The sequence below is a fragment of the Nuphar pumila genome, chromosome 10 (genome assembly GCF_984573655.1).
Source record: "Nuphar pumila chromosome 10, dmNupPumi1.hap1.1, whole genome shotgun sequence".
In the NCBI taxonomy this organism is placed as follows: Eukaryota; Viridiplantae; Streptophyta; class Magnoliopsida; order Nymphaeales; family Nymphaeaceae; genus Nuphar; species Nuphar pumila.
In genome coordinates, this window is record NC_143258.1 from 9,228,695 (window position 1) to 9,252,760 (window position 24,066).

The window sequence follows — 24,066 nt, forward strand, 5'->3', positions numbered from 1 at the left end:
GACAGGGAATAAATTTGGATTTCGTTGGAACATTTCTCGAGTCACTTCACTAACTGCTACCAAAGTCCGCACAAAAATAAATAACAACAACAACAATAATAATTGTCTATCCAACGTAATAATTAAATAACACATATTCTGCACTTTTAAGATGAGATGCACACTTTAGATACTCTCACTGACTTGTGTGTGTATGAGTTAAGCTAGCTTTAATCCTTTATATTAATGTGAGTAGGATTCAACTTATTGAAATAATTAAGATACTCCAATAGATAATGGCATTTTTAAAATTATCTAGTTACATTTTAAGGTGAAAGAATAGTCCGCTCCCAGGGTTTTCCTCGCTTTGTCAAGGATTTCTTGTCATAAAAAAATACATTTTTGGGTTAAAAATGTACATTTATTTTTTGTATTAAAATGATATTATTACTTTTTGAAATTTGTATTACACTTTTTTTCCCTTTTTTTTAAGAAAATGTAATCGGGCCTCAAAAGTAATTATTACATAGAAATGGGAATCTATTGCAGGACTTATGGGATAATTAGCAGCAACACCTGTCAACACGGTTGATCGGTAACAAAGGTGAACAAGAAACGTGATGAAGAAGATGGGTTGGCTATGTTAGGCTATGGAGAAATAGAGAAGAAAAAGGGTTGGGGAAGAAGATGGAAGCTGAGAGGAAGATTGAAGAAGGAATCTCTCTAACCAAACCGGTTAGGAGCTATTCTCTAGCAAGTTGCTAGAGCCAGAAAAAGATACAATCTCAATGTTGGCTTTCATATTTATAGAGCTCTCAAGGCCCCAAAGATGACTAACCCTTACTTCATAATGCAATCCCCAAAATACCCCTATGGGCCGTGGTCACCTTTCTTATAACAAAATAATACAAAACAGATCCAAACTCATATAAACTGTTAGAGATTCAAGAGCTGATCCAAGTCCAAAGTCCGGTCGAGAAGTAGATAAGGATGAAACAAAGAGAACTCCATCAAATGATGGCAAGATAACTAAGAAGGAAACTGTTTTTTATTTCATCGTTTGCACCATTCAATCTCAGCCTAAGAATAAGGAGACGGTTGTGGGGTCTTTCCAGAAGTGTTGATTCCTGTATATTCTACTGATTATATATATATATATATATATCAAGGAAGATCATAAATCTCATTTAAAGACTTTGATCCTCCCAGGTCCCAAATCTTGATCCTCTTCCAATGGTGCAGCTTAAATGCATCATTTCCATTATTAGGTAGCAATGTGAACTTCAGCTGGACTTTTGTTGAGTTATGCACTGGTGATGGCAGTCAAGTATGCCCTGTTTTGAATCTTAACAGCCAACTGAAGTAATGGGTACTCAACCAGAATCATATTAATGCTAGCTAACCCCTGTCTAGTCTCCCTTGTTAGAGGCCGATCAGTGGTAGTTAGCTATCTTCATTTAAAGTCACTAATTCGGCTGCAATTGCTACTGCTTCTGCTTGCAAAGCAAAAACTTTTCCCATTGTCCCCCTGAAGCCTCACTTTCAGTATCATAATTGCTATCATTGGCTGCACTAAATGGGCTGCGTTCAATTCTCTTAGTACTTGCAAAACATCTTCATCTACACCAGTCACTAGGAAGATTCCTTGACCAGTATCAGTAGACATTGGTTTATTCCTTCCGAGTGCAGTTGATACTAACTGGTTGGTAGCAGTTTTTCTTAAAACCATTGAAAAAAATCAATGCACAAGCTTCATGCCTCCAAGATAAAGGTCCAGGCATGCCTTTTCGTATGCATCTCACAATAAAACCAAATCTATCAAAAAGATGTTGCAGAATATTTGCAGAAAACTAGCATATGTTTTGTCAATGAAACGTGTTTTCCAAGCTCTTGTTATTTGGCTCAAAATTATACCCTTTGGAATCAAGGTCTCTGGCAAAATAACTCTTTGCTTTGCCTGGTTTTTGAGAATGTTTTTTGAGAGAAAAAACTCACATTATGAAAATTGTTTAGTCCCACATTTGATCTCTTTAGAAAACCTCGAGTTTAAAATGTGGAGAGTTGGCTTAGAGGGAGCATTAGATCTTGGGTTTATCTAATAAACTTTAATCATTAAGGATTTGGATTTGACCTTGACCTTACCTTTTCTCACTACTAGTTTTGGACATTTTTGTACTTTTTAAAATCTTCTCTTTAAAAGTTTTTTCGAAAAGATTTTTTAGGTTTGATCAAATCGTCCTTTGTGACTTTTTAGTGAGACGACACATATCCATTTTGGATAGCTTCTACGTATGAGCACGTTGAGACGTAAGTGACACGTGGTGCCCATATATATTGGAATGATGGTTGCTCATGATGGGTTGACAGTGACACATGGTGCTCATATTGGGACGGTGGTCGCTCATGATAGGATGTTAGTGACACGTGACCCACATGTTAGGATTTTGGTATACCCTGCTTTCCTTAGATGAAAAATAATACATTGGCAAGTTTCTTTTTCCTGCTCTCTTATTCATGTGTCTCTCACCTTCTCTCTCACTATGAACATGTTCAAGCTAACTGTGTCGTAGTGACTAACCTATCCCGTGACAATAAAAGGTTAGTATTGCACTAGAGGTGCAAGCTTGATTGAATCCCAGAAGCAAAGTTGTGTTCAACCTTATTGCACCTGAGTTCAATCCTAGTGGGGCAACCACCGCTTTCAAGACAATGCCATTGTTGCACGCCTCCAAGCTACGATCCCACCAATATAAGCATAAAACTTTACTTTAGAACAATAGTTTGAAAGTGACGCCTTAGCTCCATGGCATCTATTGTGAAAGTCAGGAACAAAAGATTTCCAAATTGTCTCATAGGATTAACTTCAAACGATTGCATAATAAGGTCACGATCTTCCTGACCATGGCCAAGGTGGTGTATGTGCTCTCTGAACCCGAGTTAGCTCCATTCGGTTTAGAGTCAGAATAGGACAATTCTCAACTATCGATTCAGGGTCTGGTACTATTCTGACAACGAAAAAGGAAAATTTTCAATTCACACTTAAAGTTTAAAAACACCTAACTTTGTACTTGTTAATTAAAAGCACACTTCTATTAGTTGAGCATGATTTATCATTAATTCAAGTTAAGTTAATAGGATAATTTTATTTTTTGGTAGGCAGATAATAGGATAAAGTTACCAATTTACTCTTAAAGAAAAAATTTATTGTTTAGAAAAATTTTCAAAAATATATTTAAAAGTTTTGACGATAACAAAAAAATGGTAATTGTAGCACACATTTAATAGCAAATTTGAAAGAAGTAAACCCTGAGTTCTTTTTAATTAAATGTATTAAAATTCAAGTGTGTTTTTAACAATATTGAAAACTTAAATGTGTTTTTTATTATTGCTCAAAGTTTAGGTGTGTATTTTAAATTAAAGCGACATTTACCCAATAGGTGGTCCCTGCTCATGCAAGTCAGGTATTCATCGTTGCACCAGTAAAAACCTATTCACTGACAGTATACATTAGCGCTATGTTTTACCGACAGCACTTTTTTTGGCTAAATTATTGGGCTAAGCAAACTTTTACCGACGCTAATTTAGCGCAAGTAAAGGCCTGATTTCTTGTAGTGATCAAGTCTGCATGCAATGGATGTGAATCCTGAAATCCCAATATTGGACTCTAGTTGGCAAGGATCCAATAAGAGTGTCACGTTAGAGTTTGAATTGGATGAAATCGGAAAAGAGAAAGAGTTGATTTCGAGGCCGGCGTGCTTTTAGTAATTGATGCTTGAATATTCTGTACAAAAGAGGGTCAAGCTGAGCAGCTCTAACTAGGGCTACTAAACAAACTGAGCAGCTCGTGGCTCAGCTCGGTTCAGCTCATCGCAAACTTGGCGAGCCGAGCCATGAGCAGCTCGTTTAGCTTATATAAGTCAAATCCAAACACAAGATGTTCAGCTTGGCTCGGCTCGGGAGAATTCGTATAGGTAAAAAATATATATTTTTATGTATAATGTATATTTTAAGTGTAATATATAAAAAGAAAAACACAAAAAATATGTATACAAAGATAAAGATGCATAAAAATATATATACATAAATATGAACTATTAAGTATAATATCTATTGTAAGTGTAATATATAAAAAATTATGTATATTCCATGTATAAATAACATGGAATGTTTTTACACGAGCCAGCTTGTGTTTGACTCATCTCATTAAGGGCTCGGCTAAACACGAGCACGAGTCAAGTAACGAACATGCTCCAATAGTAAAACGAGCTGAGCTCGAACATGCCCTGTTAGGTTTGTTCAGCTCGTTTACCATCCCTAAATCTAACAATAAAATTTCAGTTCTGGAAACATTTGTGATATGGGATCCACTTCAAGGAGATAAAATCTGTTTATTTCAAGTAAAAAAATAAAACGGGCTGGATTAAATCTGATGCCAACCTAGATCTGATCATATTTGCTATAGTTATGACTCCCATCTGAGTACCTATATTTGGATATGTACTGTCTTTATCCCACAATCTGAGTTAGATTCTGTTTGGACCTAGGTTGGAACCAGGGGCGGAGCTACATATGGGCCAGGGTGGGCATTTTTACATTTATTAAAAAGTAACCGGTTCAGGTTAGTATCATATCGATTTTCTGCCGATACAGCAGATATGCACCGATACTGACAATAGTGGTATGGATACGGTTCTCAAGTTATAGCGATGTTTTTGGATAGTGAATCCCTCTGTGGATACCATGTCTTTTTGTAATCATCTCGTGTTTGTTTGTTGCAAAAGGGTTATCTGATTGCTATGATGTGTTGTATGACAATATCTCTATTAGATATTTTTTTTTATTTCAAAATTTAACCCTTGTTTTGTTAGGAATAGGGTTGGATTTGGATCGTATGTAGGCTTTACTGAATTCGATCTAACTGGGTACTAGCTAATCAAATTTGGATATGAAAGAATAGTACCGAATCCGAATCCAGATAGCATGAAATAGCTAATTAGATATACTTGCACGTAGTTGCATTGTGATATCTGTTGGACCCTAAACCATACCAAGGATTCTCTTCAGTCTCCAATTCAAATTCAGATGTAAAGCTCCAAACTTAATATAAATCCAATTGTGAATGGATGCTCCTTAGTTTATATATTATACTGAAACTATATATATATATATATATATATATATATATATATATATATATATTTGTTTATATGAGCTCTCCCGAACTGAGTCAAGCCGAACACCTTGCGTTAGGGCTCTACTTGTTTAAGCTAAACGAGATGCTCGTGGCTCACCTCGCCAGCTATACGAACTGATCATGAACGAGTTTGTAACAAGTCAAACCAGGCCGAATCACGAGTTTGTATTATATATTTTTATAAATTACACTTAATTATACATATATTTTATATGCATCATTCTCTTTGTATATATTCTATACATTTCTTTTTTTGATATTGGTTGAAAGTAATTAAAAATAAATAAAAGCGCGCAAGAGAGAGAGAGGAAATATCCGTCCTTGTGTATGTCACGCTCTTTGGAGCTTAGGCAGTTCTAAGACATGAGTGTGCAAGTTCGGGAACCATCCATTAAACAAAATCATCATGGACTGGAAGCTCTTCCTCTCCGAACCCCAACTCTCCATCCTTTTTTAGTTCGATCATATTCCGCCAATCGTAAGCGTCGATTCGACTTACGAGAATTCTCATTCTTTCCCTTCTTCTTCTTCTTCTTCTTCTGGGTCGTTTGAGAGTAGGGATGGCAGTGGACCGGGGCGGGGCGGGGGACAAGGTCTCCACCCTCGCCCCATCTCTAAAATGTAACCTTCATCCCCGGTCCACCCCAGTGACGGGGGGGACTTTGGACCTCCACCCCGCCCCGTCTCAACATTCTAATCCCTGTCCCTGTCCCCGTCCCCGCCCCTTCCCCGCTGCCGCCCCATCCCCGTCTCCGTCCTAAACATTTTAGAAATGATGCATTCAACATTCAAAAAAGGGTTTCATGAGAAAAGTTGCATCAAAGGCATTAAAAGTAAATATGGAAACTGCTCCATCAAATAGCATGCCAAGGAACAATGAAAATTGCACTGACCAAATATCCCAAGAGATAATAATTCAATCTATTAAAGAACAATTTTCAATTTGACCAAGACAATGCCCATGGATGCAAGGGACAAAAGTTCGATGCTGAGTAAAGAAGATATCCTAAAGCACAGTAAACAAAAATAAAAAAAGAAATCAATTCAAAGTGCAAACCTTCTTAAGCTTCTGTAGAATGGATTGTTCATAAGCATGGAACCCAGCACCAACAAAATTGGAAAGCTCTGAAAGATTATCAACCTCGTTTGACTTCTTCTAAAAAGGGCTCAATGAAACAGTTGCAATAGGGCAAAGAGGGCGAACACGCAAAGCGTTTAAATCATCAAAGCAGGAAAGGAAAATGAAAAGAGGGAGAAGATGGCACCACAGAGGAGGCTCACGGCAGTGGCACAAGGCAGCGGCAGAGATGGAAGGAGGGAGAGATGGCGTCGGCCAACGGTGGTCGGTGTCGGCAAACAGTGGTCGGCGACGGCCCGACTCCAACGATAATGCAGATGAGATGGGGAAGGGGAAGAGGCGACGACCCGACTCGGTAGCTCCAGGGTTAGGAACTTAGGGAGTTAGGGTTAGTAAACAATAAGAGAAAAATATGAAGGGTTGGGAATGGGGCGGGGCGGGGGAACGTGCCAGTCCATCCCCGCACGGGGATGAATTTTAACCTTCATCCCCGCCTCTATCCCCGTTTCATGCCCTCCATCCCCGGTCCAAACGGGGCAAGGCGAGGCGGGGCCCCGCTTTCCCCCGGTCCACTGCCATCCTTATTTGAGAGCTCTCAGTCCCAGTAGCTTTCGAGATGAGGAAATGCGTGCATGACAAGGGGAGGGCGGCGAACCCGCTGCAGCCTCACGGCGGCCAGCGGGACACCTTCCTGGCGTGGGCGAGGGAGGAGAGCGAGTGCGCGGCCCACTACAAGGTGAGCGCAGAGCAGGGCCTCTCCTGGGACGAGGTCGACTGTCGGCGGTCGATCTACGGGCCGAACGAGCTGGAGCACCACGAGGGCCCCTCCGTCTGGCGCCTCGTGGTCGACCAGTTCAACGACACCCTGGTGCAGATCTTGCTCGTGGCGGTCGTCATCTCTTTCGTCCTCGAGTGGTACGACAGAGACAAGGGCGGCGAGATGGGGATCACGGCCTTCGTTGAGCCACTCATCATCTTCCTCATCCTTATCGTGAACGCGGTCATCGGCGTTTGGCAGGAGAACAACGCCGAGAAGGCGCTAGAGGCCCTCAAGCAGATCCAGTCCGAGAGCGCCATGGCCAAGCGCGACGATATCTTCATCCCCAACCTCCCAGCGAGGGACCTCATCCCCGACGACATTGTCGAGCTCCGCGTCGGCGATAAGGCCCGGCCGATATGAGGATCCTGCAGCTGATCAGCTCGACGGTTTAGGTGGAGCAAGCATCGCTCACCGGCGAGAACGGCGCCATGAACAAGACGCACCACCTGGTCTGCGAGGACGCCGATATCCAGGGCAAGGAATGCATGATCTTCTCCGACATCACCGTCGTCAATGGCTGCTGCATCTGCCTCGTCACTCAGACTGGGATGAACACCGAGATCGGGAAGGTGCATTCCCAGATCCACGAGGCATCGCAGAGCGAGAAGGACACCCCGCTCAAGAAGAAGCTCAACGAGTTAGGCGAGACGCTCATGACGATCATTGGCATCATCTGCGCGCTCGTCTGGCTCATCAACGTCAAGTACTTCTTCACCTGAGAGTGTTGGAATTATAAGCTAGACTCTTTGTATTCCTCCCTCATTTTCGGGAAACTCATTTTACTTTAAGGCTTGTTGGAATTATAAGCTAGACTCTTCGTATTCCTCCCTCATTTTGGGAACTCGTTTTACATTAAGGCTATTTGCAGTTTTCTATGCAACTCTTTGGGTTCCTCTCACATTTATTTCTTTTCCTTGAAAATGTAATAGTCTTTTAGTTTTTCTATGGTAGGAATTTATTATGTAATTAAATTCTGGTTGGGCTTGAATGCTATATATATAGCAACCATGTATCCTCATTTTGACAAGTCATTGGAATGTATTGAAGCCTTTTGTAGCCTTCTCCTTCTCTTGCACCATTTCTGTGTATTTTTTTATTCTAGAGAACAATCTTCTTCTCTAGTTTGTTGCTTTATTTTCAACATAGTGGTATCAGAGCTAGGATGGCTTCCAACAATATGGTGCAACCACAAGTTTCTTGCTTTGCTGGAAAAAATTACAACAAGTGAAGTATTCAAATGAAGGCATTCTTTGGTTCTCAAGATCTATGGGACATTGTTGAAAGTGGCTTCGATTAGATGGACAATGTGGAGGGCATCACTCAACGACAACAAACTGAGTTGAAGGAAAACTGGAAGAAGAACAATAAGGCTTTATTTTATATTTATCAAGCTGTTGATGAAGCCATTTTTGAAAGGATATCCTCGGCGAAGTCTGCAAAGGTAGCATGGGATACTCTCTATACAATATATAAAGGAGAAGACAAGGTAAAAATGGTGAGACTCCAAACTCTTAGAAGTGAATTTGATTCTTTAAAAATGAAGGAATCTGAAACGATTGAAGCTTTTTTCAATCGAGTCTTCTCCATTGTTAATCAAATGCGAGTAAATTGTGAAAAACTTGAAGATCAAAGAGTTGTTGAAAAAATATTGAGGAGCTTAACTCGCAAGTTTGAACATATTGTTGTTGCTATAGAAGAATCCAAAGACTTATCCACCTTATCCATTGATAGTTTAATGGGATCACTTCAATCCCATGAACTTCGTATAAAGCAATTTGATTTTCCTCCAATCGAACAAGCTTTTCAGACACAACTCTCTATTCGTGGTGGTGCTCGAGGACGAAGAGAAAGAGGAAGAGGATATGGAGGTGGTAGAAATCAAGAAACGAAAGAAGATGCTTGTGATTCATCTTATTCTATGCGAGGAAGAGGTCAAGGTAGAGGTCGAGGTCGTGGTCGTGGTCGCTCTCTCTCACAAGTTCAATGCTTTCATTGTCAGAAGTATGGTCACCCCATAAAGTTCTGTAGAAAGAAATTGGCAGAAGAAAACCAAAAGGAGGTAACTTTCATGCATAAGAAAAATAAAATTCTTGATGATGATATTATCTTTCTTGCTTGTGATACCAAAGAAGAAACACATGATGAAGTATGGTATATTGATAGTGGTTGTAATAACCACATGACTGGAAACAAAAAATTATTTGTGGACTTAAATGAAATGGTTCAAACTGAAGTTAGAACAGGTGATGATAATAGGCTTGCTGTCAAGGGACGTGGTGATATTCTTATTAAAACTAACCATGGCAGCAAGCACGTCAACGATGTTTTCTATGTTTCAGGCCTCAAACACAATCTTTTGAGTGTTGGGCAACTTATTCTAAAAGGATATGATCTTCATTTCAAAGGAGAAATATGTGAAATTAAGGACAAGAAGAATTCTCTCATAGCCGAGGTGAAAATGACTCAAAACAAAATGTTTCCATTTATATTTCAAAATGTTGCTCTTCCTTGCTTCAATACTATTATTAAAGATCCATCATGGTTGTGGCATCTTCGATATAAACATTTGAACTTCAGTTCTTTATCTCTTATGTGCAAAAAACATATGGTCAGAGGCATGCCTAACATTCATCAGCAAGACAAAATTTGTGAAGGTTGTGTTCTTGGGAAACATCACAGGGACTCTTTTCCTGCGTGCAAATCTTGGCGAGCATCAAAACCACTTGAGTTGGTTCATTTTGATCTATGCGGCCCTATGTGCACCACATCTATTGGAGGTAATCGTTATTTTTTAACATTCATTGATGACTTCAGTCGAAAGACATGGGTTTATTTTCTAAAAAAAAAATCTGAGGTGTTCAAATATTTTAAGCAATTTATGACATTTGTTGAAAAGTAAAGTGATCTTTCTATTAAAACCTTGCGTACTGATCGTGGGGTTGAATATATGTCAAATGAGTTTGAAGAATTCTTGAAAAAGAAGGGCATCAGTCATCAGTTGACTACTCGGTACACACCTCAACAAAACAGCATTGCACGATCATGGAGATGGCAAGAAGTATGTTGAAATCTAAAGGTATGCCTAACATAATCTGGGCTGAATCAGTGGCATGTGCTATCTATCTTTTTAATTGTGCCCCCACTAAAAGTGTTCAAGACCTAACTCCTCAAGAAGCTTGGAGTGGGCAAAAACCATGTGTTGCTCATTTGAAAGTATTTGGCAGCATATGTTATTCTCATATTCCCGATGAACGAAGGAGCAAGCTTGAAGATAAATCTGAAAAATATATCCTTGTTGGGTACAGTGAATGCTCAAAGGCTTATAAGCTTTACAATCCAATCACCAAGAAAATTATCATAAGCAGAGATGTAAAATTCAATGAAGAAGAATCTTGGAATTGGGATGGAGAGAATGAAAATAAAAATTCACATTTCATTAATAAGGAGGAGAGTCATGAACCAAGTGGTGATGGAGATACTTCACTCTCCTCTCCATCTACACATTTATCACCATCTTCCTCATCTTCAAGGAGTTCTGAATCTCCTCCTATGAAGACAAAAAGTCTTCAAGAAATTTATGAAACAGCAAGAAGAAATCTTGAGGAAGACTTGGTGAATTTTGCTTTATTTGCGGACGCCGATCCAATTACTTATGAAGAAGCATCTCAAGAAGAGAAGCGGAGAATTGCTATGAATCAAGAAATGGACTCCATTGAAAGAAATCATACTTGGGAGTTGACTGAGCTCCCAAATGGACACAAATCTATTGACGTCAAGTGGGTATATAAAACAAAATTCAACTCAAATGGAGAAGTTGAAAAATGCAAAGCTCGGCTGGTGGTAAAAGGTTACAAGCAAAGGTATGGCATTGATTTTAATGAAGTTTTTGCTCCTGTGTCTCGCCTTGAAACAATTCGCATGGTGTTAGCTTTGGCTGCTCAAAGAAAATGAAAGGTCTTTCAAATGGATGTAAAATCAGCATTCTTGAATGGTCTCCTTGAAGAAGAAGTGTATATTGATCAACCTCCGAGTTATGTAAAGAAGGGTGAAGAAAACAAAGTGTGTTGATTAAAGAAGGCTTTATATGGGCTAAAACAAGTGCCAAGGGCTTGGTATAGTCGCATTGATGGATACTTCTTGAGGAATGGATTCAAACGGTATCCTTTTGAGCATACTTTGTTCATCAAAGAAGGCAATCAAGGGGAGTTCTTAGTCATATGCTTATATGTTGATGATTTAATAATTACCGGCACTAGTGCAAGCATGTGTGAAAATTTCAAGAAGGATATGATGCACGAATTCGAAATGACTAACATGGGGTTTCTCCATTTTTTTCTGGGCATTGAAGTAAAGCAAGCTGAAGATGGAATATTCATATCTCAAAAAAGGTATGCTGAAAATATATTAAAGAAGTTCAGAATGGAGGGTGCTACACCTCTTAATACTTCTATGAAAGTTGGTCTGAAACTTAGCAAAAATGATGGTGAGAGAAAGATCGATGCAACTCTCTATAGAAGCCTTGTTGGTAGTCTTATGTACTTGACTGCTACAAGACCTGATCTTATGTTTGTTGTCAGCATGATTAGCAGATTCATGGAATCTCCTTCTAATACTCATTGGGACATAGGCAAAAGAATTTTGAGATATGTGCGTGGCACTATCAATTATGGAATTCATTATAAATGTGTCGAAGATTCAAAATTGGTGGGTTTTTGTGATAGTGATTGGGGTGAAAATAGAGATGATAGTAAAAGCACTTCAGGTTTCGTTTTTCACATTGGCTCAGGTGCAATCTCGTGGGCATCGAAGAAGCAAGTTGTTGTTGCTCTCTCCACAACCGAAGCTGAGTATATTTCATTGGCTCTTTCTAGTTTTCAAGCTCTTTGGCTAAGGTGGATTCTTCATGAGCCGAAGCATCCTCAATGAGAAAGCACTCTTTTGTTTTGTGACAATAGTTCAACCATAACACTCACAAAAAATCCAGTTTTTTATGGCAAAAGCAAGCATATTCGAATCAAGTATCATTTCATTAGAGACTTGGTCAAAGATGAAGATGTCAATGTCGAGTTTTGCAAGACCCAAGATCAAGTGACTGATATCTTTACAAAAGCATTGAAGAATGAAACTTTCAATAAATTGAGAGAGAAATTAGGTGTCGGTATAGTCTAGCTTAAGAGGGGCTGTTGGAATTATAAGCTAGACTCTTCGTATTCCTCCCTCATTTTTGTGAAACTCATTTTACTTTAAGGCTTGTTGGAATTATAAGCTAGACTCTTTGTATTCCTCCCTCATTTTGGGAACTTGTTTTACATTAAGGCTATTTGCAGTTTTCTATGCAACTCTTTGGGTTCCTCTCCCATTTATTTCTTTTCCTTGAAAATGTAATAGTCTTTTAGTTTTTCTATGGTAGTAATTTATTATGTAATTAAATTCTGGTTGAGCTTGAATGCTATATATATAGCAGCCATGTATCCTCATTTTGACAAGTCATTGAAATGTATTGAAGCCTTTTGTAGCCTTCTCCTTCTCTTGCACCATTTCTGTGTGTTTTTTTATTCTAGAGAACAATCTTCTTCTCTAGTTTGTTGCTTTATTTCCAACAGAGAGTATGTCAATGGCTGGCCCGCGAACTTCAAGTTCTCGTTCGAGAAGTGCACGTACTACTTCGAGATCGCTGTGGCGCTCGCGGTGGCGGCGATCCCAGAGGGGCTGCCGGCCATGATCACGACGTGCCTCACACTCGGGACACGGAAGATGGCACAGAAGAACGCCCTGGTGCGGAAGTTGCCCAGCGTTGAGACTCTGGGGTGCACCACCGTGATCTGCTCCGACAAAACTGGGACTTTGACAACGAACCAGAACTCGGTCACCAAATTGGTGGCAATGGGGCACGTTTGGGGCTCCATCAGGATGTTCTGGTAATCAGTTTTCTGCAAACGGCATGCCCACAGAGGCAGCTCTGAAGGTGCGATTCTAATGCTTTTGTTCAGGAACTACGAGTATGCTTAATTGATTGTATCACTTTGCTACATTCGTAATGCGTTATGGTTTCAGGTTCTTGTGGAGAAAATGGGGCTTCCTCCAGGGATTAGCAGAATCATTTCTTTGCGAAGTAATTCGCTTTTGGATGCAGCTGAAGTGACATTAGGGAGAGCGTGTGCTCTTGGCATCTATGGGTTGAATTAGGATTAATCTTAGATGCATATTTCGTGTTTTGTGCATGGGACCATACCTTGAATTAGCTGTGTTATGATTTTATATCGCGCTAGGTTGCTGTAAGTGGTGGAGCCAACAAGATCATCGGATTGCTACACTTGAGTTTGATCGGATGCGTAAGTCCATGGGAGTCATTGTGAAATCGAAATCAGGAAAGAACACTTTACTGGTGAAGGTATTGCACATGGCTAGTTGCTATTCTTTCTTCTGTTAGATATTCTTCAAACGATGCTTTTAGATGTTCATCATACCTGACCTTAGAATGAGTTACAAAATGATTTTATTTTGGTCGAGCATTGTTTCTGCTATAGTTTGGACTAGAATGCTACTGAGATAGTTTTGTAGGACATAATGTTTCCTATTGAATGCTTTCAAACTAAGGCAAATGCTCTACTGTAAAAACAGCCAAACAGTGTGGAAACATCGGGAGGTTCTTTTATGAAGACAATGCAAAAGAGTCTGGAGCTGTTCCGTTCATTAGGAAAATTATTATGTGCCATAATGCTAGGAAACCGAAGGCATTTCCAATTTGGCAGGTGTACTCCTGGGAGTTCATGACATTATTAATTTCCTTATGCTTTGCTTCTGTTTACATTTTTGTATCACTCACAATACTTTTCCAAATTTCCTTGGATTTGGTGGTGTCAAGCTATGTCACATTGACATGGCTATGGTTAAGGGGATCTAGCTGTTTTTGTGAAGTTTTTCAATATGACAAGTATAAAGGGAGATAATGAAGTGGGAGTAAAAATTGAGCATTCCTATGACATAGTGCACAGCTATATAACATGGACACTTCTAAAAGGGCAAGCACCTGTGTTGGTGCGGATGCGATACTTGGACACGGCTTCTGTAGTGTCAGCTGCAGTCAACCATACTTGAATCAATTTTTGCCTGAAACTGGACTTTGTTAACTCTAACTAAGTCCCAGTTTCACACACAGATCCATACATACATACATTTGTACACACACACTAATACATACATACATATATATGTAAATAAATAAATACATACATACATACACACAGGTACATACATACACACATTTGCACTCACACACACACTAATACATACATACATATATATGTAAATAAATATATTTATATATCCGCACCCCTACACTCAAGTTTTTTGAAATTATGGTGTCACACTATGCAGTGAGAGGGTCGGCTTCGACGCACTTGATTGCGGAAGATGTTGGCACGACTCTCACGGTCGTGCGATGTGCATAAAATAAGCAGAATGTCCACTGAAAACGATGGCACTTGCTTTTTATTTCAATATGCATCTCAATCGAACAATAGGATGGACATAAATGAAATAAAGACAAACAATAGAAAAGGAGTAAAAAAACCAAAAGGAAAACTGCTGACAGAAAAATAGAAGAAGGATGCTGCAATGTTAAAATTCCCCGTCTCACGCAACCCTAGAAGAGGGTTTTTAAAGACTGCTAGTGGACTCGGGTCTTGGGTCCGATCTTGGACCCGAGACATCTTCATTCTGGAGCTAGATCGGTGACGTTCTGGGTTGTTCCTCGTCTGGAGTAGGTACGCAGGGTCACGTCTCTGCGCCGATTTACCTTACCTGCGATCGGATCCAACTCCTGGGTCTGATCGTCTATCCCCTTTGGATCGGGTTCCCTGGCCATGCCTTGGTCACGTGGTACATACCCGATTCGGTCTTGCTCTGCATCATTCTCCCCTGGTTGGAAAGAAGTCGGCTCTAATGACTTGTTGTCTCCACAGTAAGCATATAGATCAGACACATTGAAGATAGGCGAGATGTGCTAATCTTCAGGCAATTCAAGGAGGTAGGCATTTGGACCTAATCACAGGAGGATCTTGAAGGGGCCATATTTCTTAGGACTCAATTTACCATAAGTACCCATTGGGAAACACTCTGGACGCAAGTAAACCCATACTAACTGACCAACTTGAAATTGAACATCACGATGACCCTGGTCTACGAAAGCTTTGTAGGCTTTGTAGCTTTCAACAAGTTTGGCTCAGACCTGCCTGTGGATATCACGCATGTACTCAACAACATCAAATGCGTATGGGGCTGGATCCGGAAGACTAGACATAGGTGCTAGATCTACTACATGGGCTGGTGACTGCCCATAAACTACTTGAAAAGGAGACTTGCCCGTGGACCGGTTGATGGAACTGTTATATGCGGAATTCGGCTTGCGACAAGACTAGGTCCCATGTTTTGATATTTTCCCCAACTAGACTCCTTAGCAAGTTCCCTAGGGTGCGATTCACAACTTCCGTTTGGCCATCAGTTTGTGGGTGTTATGCACTACTGAACTGGAGCTTCATTTTCAATAAGGCCCATAATGATTTTCAAAAATGGCTCATAAAGCGCGTGTCACGATATAAGGTGATCGTGTGAGGCAATCCATGGAAGCGGGCTACGTCCTTGAAGTAGTATGAGGCTACTAACGAGGCGTTGGTGGTTTGCTTACATGGGACAAAAATAGTCATTTTGGAAAATTGGTCAACCACAACTAAAATGGAATTAAAACGATGCGAGGTTCTAGGAAGACCCACAATAAAATCCATGGACACATGTTCTCAGGGACACTCTGGGATGGGCAATAGAGTATACAAACCACTATTCTGACGTCGACCCTTGGACACTTGACACACTCGACAACTTTGAACAAACTTGACAACATCGTGATGCATTTTGGGCCAAAAGTAGCATTTATCTACTAGAATAAATGTCTTATCATGTCCAAAATGCCCAGCTAGTCCCCCTTCATGTAACTCAGAAATCAATTGAAGTCTAAGAGAGAAGGCATGCACACATAATTTATTACTTCGAAAGAGATAACCGTTATGTATACTGAACCGTGGGTCAACTGTGCTATTAGGGGAGAGGCACCCTTCCCCGACCTGCTGAAAATCAGGGTCCATTGGGTACAACTCCTTGCACTGCTCGAACCCAATGACCTACACTGAAATAGTCATCAAAAGACTATTCTTTCTGCTAAGTGCGTCAGCTACCTTGTTCAGAGTACCTGATTGATGGCGAATAGTGAAGGTGTACTCTTGCAAGAAGCTGACCCACTTGGCATGTCTAGCACTCAACTTCTTTTGACTATTCAAATACTTCAACGCCTCATGATCCGTGTATAAGACAAACTCCTTATAAATGAGATAATGCATCCAATAACGAAGAGCTTGTACCACGACATAAAACTCAACATCATAAGTGGAGTACTGATACCTAGCCTGAGTCAGCTTTTCACTAAAGAAAGCAATGGGCCTGCGGTTCTGACTCAAGACTGCGCCAATTCCCACTTTAGAGGCATCACACTCAACCTCAAAGACTGCGCTAAAATCAGGAAGGGCTAAGACGGGGGCACTAGTCATTTTCTCTTTGATGAGCGTGAAGGCCTTTCTCGCTGCAGACGTCCAATGGAAACTAGTACTCTTTAGGCACTATGTGATAGGAGCCATGAGGGTGCTGAAGTTTCTCACAAAATGATGGTAGAAAGTGGCTAACCTGTGGAAACTGTGGATCTCTCCTATAGTCTTTGGGGTAGGCCATTCTACAATCGCACGGACTTTGGTGTGATCTGCCTTAACTCCATCAGATGACACAATAAAACCCCAAAACACAACACTTGACATCATAAACTCATACTTTTTGACATTGACATACAACTTTTCCCTCCTTAAAATCTCTAAGACCTGACACAAATGACTTAAATGATCAGACAAAAAAGAACTATAAATCAAAATGTCATCAAAATATACAACGACAAAGTTCCCTATACAAGGACGCAATACTTGGGTCATCATATTCATGAAAGTATTTGGGGCATTTGATAACCGAAATGGCATGACAAACCACTCATACAATCCATCACGTGTCTTGAATGCCGTCTTCCACTCATCCCCCTCCCGTATACGGATTTGGTGGTCCTCACTTTTTAAATCAATTTTGGAGAAAATTAGAGGCACCAGCCAACATATCAAACATATTATCCAACCACGGAATGGGAAAACGGTATTCGATAGTGATGCAATTGATCGCTCTACTGTCGACACACATGCGCATGGACCTATCTTTCTTAGGAGTGAGCAGGGCAGGTACTACGCAAGGGCTCACACTTTCACGAATAAAACCCTTTTGCAGTAACTCCTGAACCTGCCTCAATAACTCAGCATGCTCGGAGGGGTTCATGCGATACATAGGGAGGTTAGGTAGACTCGTCCCCGAGACAAAATTAACGGCGTACTAAACCACCCTCATCGAAGGTAGACCATCAGAAAGGTCATCTGACATAATGTCGCAAAACTCCTCAATAAGGGGGGTGATGTCCGCGGGAACGGACAACGACGTACTCATCAACGGCTTAGCCACCAGGGCATATCAATAACCACCCTCCCGACAATGGCTCAAGAAAGATCGGTAAGATAGGCCTGCGAGCCTGAGAACTCGCTCAGGCTTATAAATAGTGGGAAAACCGGTCTCCTTGATAGGGAGGACTGTTTTATGACCCTTAAAAATAAAGGAGTATGTGTTTCTACGGCCTTCATGAATGGTCTTGCGATCAAACTACTAGGGATAACCCAAAAGAATGTGACACACATTCATAGGGGCTACATCACACCACACCTCATGGTGGTAATGCTCCCCCATGGAGAACCGAACTAAACAACGTTGGGTGATGAGAACCTCGTTTCCTTTCTTGAACCATGCCATATTGTATGGTTGGGATAATTTTTCCGTTTTCAGGTTTAAGGTGGACACGACACTCTCGGACACCATATTCTCACACGCCACAGTATCAATTAGAACATCACATGCATGCCCCTCACAGTTACATCGGGTTCTAAAAATATTATTCCGCGACCATTTTGCAAGGGTCGACTCTCGGGGTGTGGTCAAAACATGACGGATATATAATAAATTTTCGACGTTGTCGTCGAACTCTATGACTTTCCTCTCGTCATCTCCTTCACCCAAGACTCACCCTCACTTTCACTATCAGACGCTGACTCAACAATACCCTCAACGAAATGGGTGTTCTTGCTCACGATGGGGCACTTGGATGCGACATGACCTAACTCCTGACACCTAAAACAACGAATGGTACACTCACTAGGCTTGTCCTCAGATCTAGTATAGTACGTGGGTTCGGACTGGTTGGGTTTGTTAGTATCTACTCTAGGGGTGAACTTTAAGTCTTCCTTCCGAGGGGAGCTCTCTCCTCTGGTTGGGAAACTCGACTTGGGTCGACTGGATTGGTCACTGCGGGAGACTATATTCCTGCCTCTTTTTCAATTTTACCTCCACATTCATGGCATAACTGCTTGCCTGATCCAATGTCTCAACTGTGACACAACTGAAATCATCAGAAATAGCAGGATGGAGACCAGAAATATACCTCGTGACCTGCTGGTGGGCGGTCTCCTCGATCTGCACTCGCAAGGATAGACGATGGAACTTAGCAATGTACTCCACCATAGTACGAATGCCTTGACACAGGGTCAGGTACTCCTTGTAGGCTCTCTCAGTGTGGTCTAACGACACAAACTTGGACTGCATCAACCTCTGCATCTCCTCCCATGTCTGTATGCGCTCTAGTCCCTACCGCTTCCTCGACCTCTGCAGCTCAACCCACCATGTCTGCACTAGGCCTCTCAACTGGGTGGACACTAGAGAGACACGACGATGCTCAGCTACAGTGTGATAGTCGAAGAAAAACTGTATGGCATAGGCCCAGTTGAAGAACTGCTCCACATTGAATCGTCCTGCGAACTCTGGAAGGTCTAGCTTCACTCCGTAGGTGGAGGGGTGCTCTGGTGCTCTATGCTGACGAGTTTCCACTATTCCTACAGGATACTCATTCCATAAAGCATCGTCGTCCAACACTGCTTCATCACCCTCTTCGCGGTATTGCTCGCCTGGATGCTAATGCTGACGAACTTGAACGAGGTGTGGTCGCCTTTCATGATGTACTCATGTCAAACTGAGTTACATCAGGTTGGATTCGATCCATATTCCAACATTCTTCCACTTGACCCATTGACATGGAAAAATGTTTTATCAAAATTTTTCTGTTATCTCGATTCAATTTTCATGTGAGTTCACATGCTATCCTGCATCACAATAATGAATCATAGAGATAAACACTTCTTTATGAAATGTTGTATTTTCATGCACTATAATATAATTCACTTTTAGTGCTTTAGCATGTTAAGATTACTTTTATGGATAGATTGGTCTCTAATTCATTCTATTGATCATTTAATATTGTTATTATGTTATTCTCTCTAACCTAATTAGAGATCATTTATGCAAAATCAACAATATACAAAGTCATAGAGAATTAATTTAGCTTTAAAAATGTGATCACATATAACCATAATGTATTGTCATACATCAGAAGGAATCAAACAGACCCATATCCCAGTGCTAGCCCTTTAGTAAGGGGATCCACTGTCATTTCCTTCGTACCGATTGTAGCAATATACGCCAAATTATTCTTAGTCATTTCTTTATCAACAAAGTACTTTAACTTCATGTGTCGACACAAGGTTGAGCTCTTATTGTTATTCAAAAAGACAACAATTTTATTATCACAAAAGATCTTTAGTGGTCTCTTAATAAAGTCTGTAATTCCAAGACTCATAATGAAGTTTCTTATCCAAATAGCTTGTGATGAAGTCTCATATAGATCAATAATTTTTGCCCCAATAGCTTTTAGAAATTTCTTCACTGTTCTGTAGTGAGAGATGACACCTTGAATATTCTTAATCACTCATGATTGTAAAAGCAACATGCTAAGATTATTTGAGCACTCTTATTTCTCATAGACATATTTTTAAGCGCTCCCACTTCTCAAAGACAACCTTCAGAGTGGCTATTATATTCTTCGTATGAGTAAGAGATTAATCGCTCTATGCAAGATTTATATTGAAAAGACAAATATGAGACCCTTTATTATTCATCTTTTCTAAGACAAGCCTAATTGGGTTATTATCATTCCACTTTGGTAAATATGATACTACTCATAGTTGCTTCATCTCCTTAATTCACAAAGAATTGGTTACAATTGGTGAAACTAGCAAATCATGTAATTAGAGATAATTCAACAGTGTACCTTTGGGTATAAATATGCTTCATAAGCTAGTATACACATCTACTATCGCACCATGTGTGCATTTGAAACACAATGACCTACCTTTGGGTAGAATCATTGTTTCATAAAGTCACACACAATCATAATGTCAAATCTTAACACGGTCCAAAGAATCTTCAATTAACACAACTCAAATCACTTTGGTAATTGCATAAGTTAGTTAATCGAGATCTTTTACGACAAGCCTATTTATATTATGAAGCATGCCCATGCACACATGATAATGCATGTATATTCATAATGAAATATATATTATATCATAAAAAATATAGGTTTATGCTTCAACTTATATGTATAAATAAATTTTGATAAAAATACATAACAAATATCATGAATTTAGTCATAATTCATGCTTAAATATCATGCATAACTTTAAATAATCATCAAATACATATAAAAAATCATGCTTTCATGATAATAAATACTTATAAAGCATGAAAAATAACAAAAACATGCTCTTTTAGATAAAACTCAGGGTCCTCATATTGGAATCAGTCTAAAAATACTTTGAACTGGTTTGAAACGACCTCGAATCAGTCAACTAAGGGCTAGAATTGGTCTAAAACATGTACAAAAGCCTATAAACCCTTAAAACTAAATGAAAAAATCCTTGTTACTTCTTTGATTCATCATAATAGAGTCTCTACATTTAGGTACCGGTGAAAAACTGATAGAAATCAGTAAAAAATTACTCTGAACCGATTCTAGAATGCTCTGTATCGGTCACAAACCAAGAAATCATTGAGGATAATCATGATCCTTATAGCTCATTTTGAGTTAGAGCTACATCAAATGAATATGAAAATGACTTTTCTGAATGGAGATCTGGAAGAAGACGTATATATGCAATAACCTCATGGTTGCAGTGTAGATGACTCAAGTAATTTAGTTTGCAAATTGAATAAATCAATCTATGAACTTAAACAAACCTTTCATTAGATGTATAAAAAGTTTAATAAGTTAATTCTGAACTTTGGATTTACTGAAAACATTGTTAATTTGTGCATATACCTTAAGACTAGTTGGAATAAGTTTACAATTATAGTTTTATATGTTGAAGGGTCACATCAGGTTGGAATCGATCCATATTCCAACATCCTTCCCTAACCACCACTCAGCACGAACGGTCTTCTTCATTATCTCCCCCAACTCCTCCCCAAAAAATAAAAACAGAGAAAAAACAACCTCAGTTCTAGCGAGCCTAGTTCAGACTACACAAAAGTAAGCTCAAACAGTCTATGGTTATCTCAAATTGGCTCAACTCATGTACAACCCTACCATGAAACAAGATACATTAAATTCCTCGCAACTTCCGTGATTCTCCATTTGTACGAAATGTAGTAATGAATTCGTTCTTATATTATGATCTGTCACCAACTAAAAGCATAAAAATCGTCAATCATGAACATGCTGGTGATATCTAAGAGAGGACATTTTTTTATGCAGACAAGCTGCATGCTTAGAATGCAGGGCCATTACTACTGACCTATCCATCTTGGCATTTTTCGAGATGGACACCACACCCATCTTGAGAAATGCCAAGATGGATGGCTGTCAGGCAGGTCACCGCATGCCCACCATGCAGTGATGCTGCATACAGTGTGAAGTCCCTAAAAGCATGTGAAAGTTGGGGGTGGCTAGTGAAACCATACGCTAGCACCACATCAAATCTAGATTTGCCTTCACATAACAAATTAGTGGGCTTTAATTCCTTTGTTTGGTCTTGGCTTATCTATCACATACCTAAGATACGGGTTGTAGTTACCTTCACTGCAGCCATTGATTTTTATACCAATGCCCTACTCTTAAATAACATTTTGGTTCCCTCAATTGCTTTTCTACCATGGTTTAAATTTCCAAATAGAGCTCACTACTGCAAGGCTTTTAAAAGGCCCTTCATGCACACTGACACACGCAAAAGCAAGAGGAAAGTTTTGGTTTCGTGATACAACCAGTTACTATTAATATCTATGGTTGATCTTACTGTTTCAGATAAACAGTATGAGATATTTTGTCCCCGAGCTTTGCTGGCCAATTTACTAATCATAAGCTTCAAAGTCAATGACATGCAATGTCTCTTTGAAAGCAGTTTAAACAATATCAATAGTGGATTGATGCCTCTAATTAATGACATTTATGCTGATTAATAATTTGTCAGTGGTTCTTATTTTCTTACATGTACTATTGATATTTTTTCTTTTCTCCCTCAAAAATAAAAATAAAAATTCCTTTCAATTGAACTTTGCTGGACGATTTAGAAGCATAAGCTTCAAATCAATGACAAAATTTCTCTTTAAAAGCATTGATTAATCAATATCAATACTGGAAATATCATTAATGATGTTTTCGCTAATTAATAATTTGTTAGTGAATTCTTAGCCATATTACTATATATTGTCTTTTCTAATCTTTTCGTGATTTTATCTCATCTCTTACATTTGATGATAGCGTGATGTTTGGCCCAATGTGGTCAGTATCGGTATGGCCCTGAATTGTTTGGCTAACGATTCGGGTGAATGAGCCGATACCGATTTTCAAGTGAATCGTTCTGAATCAGCCAAAAAAATAATTAAAAAATATTACATGTAAATCAGAATATGACAAGTGTTAAAGGAGAGAGAGAGAGAGAGAGAGAGAGAGAACATCCAAAGAAGGAAGGGACAGTCGGAGGCCCTATTTCGGCTGCTTGAAGCAGAGAGAGAGAGAGAGAGAGAGAGAGGTGAACAACGACCAAATTAAGAAGGGCCAGCCGGAGGCCCTTCTCCGACCAGATTAGCTGGTCAGAAAAGGGCCATCCTGCCCTGTTCCGCTAGCTTCAAGCAGAGAGAGAGAGAGAGGGGGAGGGGACAACGACCAAAGAAGGGCCAGCCGGAGGCCCTTCTCCGACCAGATTAGCTGGTCAGAAAAGGGCCATCCTGCCCTGTTCCGCTAGCTTCAAGCAGAGAGAGAGAGGGGGAGGGGACAACGACCAAAGAAGGGCCAGTCGAAGGCTCTTCTCCGACCAGATTAGCTGGTTAGAAAAGGGCCATTCTGCCCTGTTCCTGCTGCTTGAAGCAGAGAGGAAGGGCCAGTCGAAGGCCCTTCTCTAGACAAATTACCTATTCAGAAACGGGCCATCTTGCCTTGATAGGGCTGCTTGAAGCAGAGAGAGAGAGAGAGAGAGAGAGGTTATGAATGATCGATGGCGAATTGGCCTAAATCAATGGCAGAGGAGGGGTAGCCAGTAGCTAGTAGGGAGCACTGACAAAAGTGAAACTAACGCAAACAAAAACGAAAGTGAAATTTGTCAAAGGGGTCGATTCGGGAGTTTGTCCATCAACTTTAAAGCTACCGTGATCCTACTGTTCTGGCAAAATAGCATGCTTTCCAAAATACCTAATAATTTGACAAAATCTTTTGCATATACAAAATCATCGATTCCTGACTTTTTAGAACATTTTTGCCCTTAGCCCTTTCAATAAAAAGGAGATTGTCTGCAGAGCTTTGTAAATGCAATAGTACCTTTACAAATATAGCAAGTTCTTCACCAATATAACTTGTGAATCTCACTTAAGTAAATACTTCTCAAGGAGCTCTGCAAATGTTTATGACATTTACAAAAACTAGTTGTGAAT

General features: G+C 40.0%; 1 pseudogene; it reads left to right on the forward strand.

Annotated features, from left to right (window-relative positions):
* Positions 1–6,867: 6,867 nt before the first annotated feature.
* LOC149823450 (calcium-transporting ATPase 1, endoplasmic reticulum-type-like) lies at positions 6,868–19,283 on the forward strand (annotated as a pseudogene).
* The last annotated feature ends 4,783 nt before the right edge of the window (positions 19,284–24,066 follow it).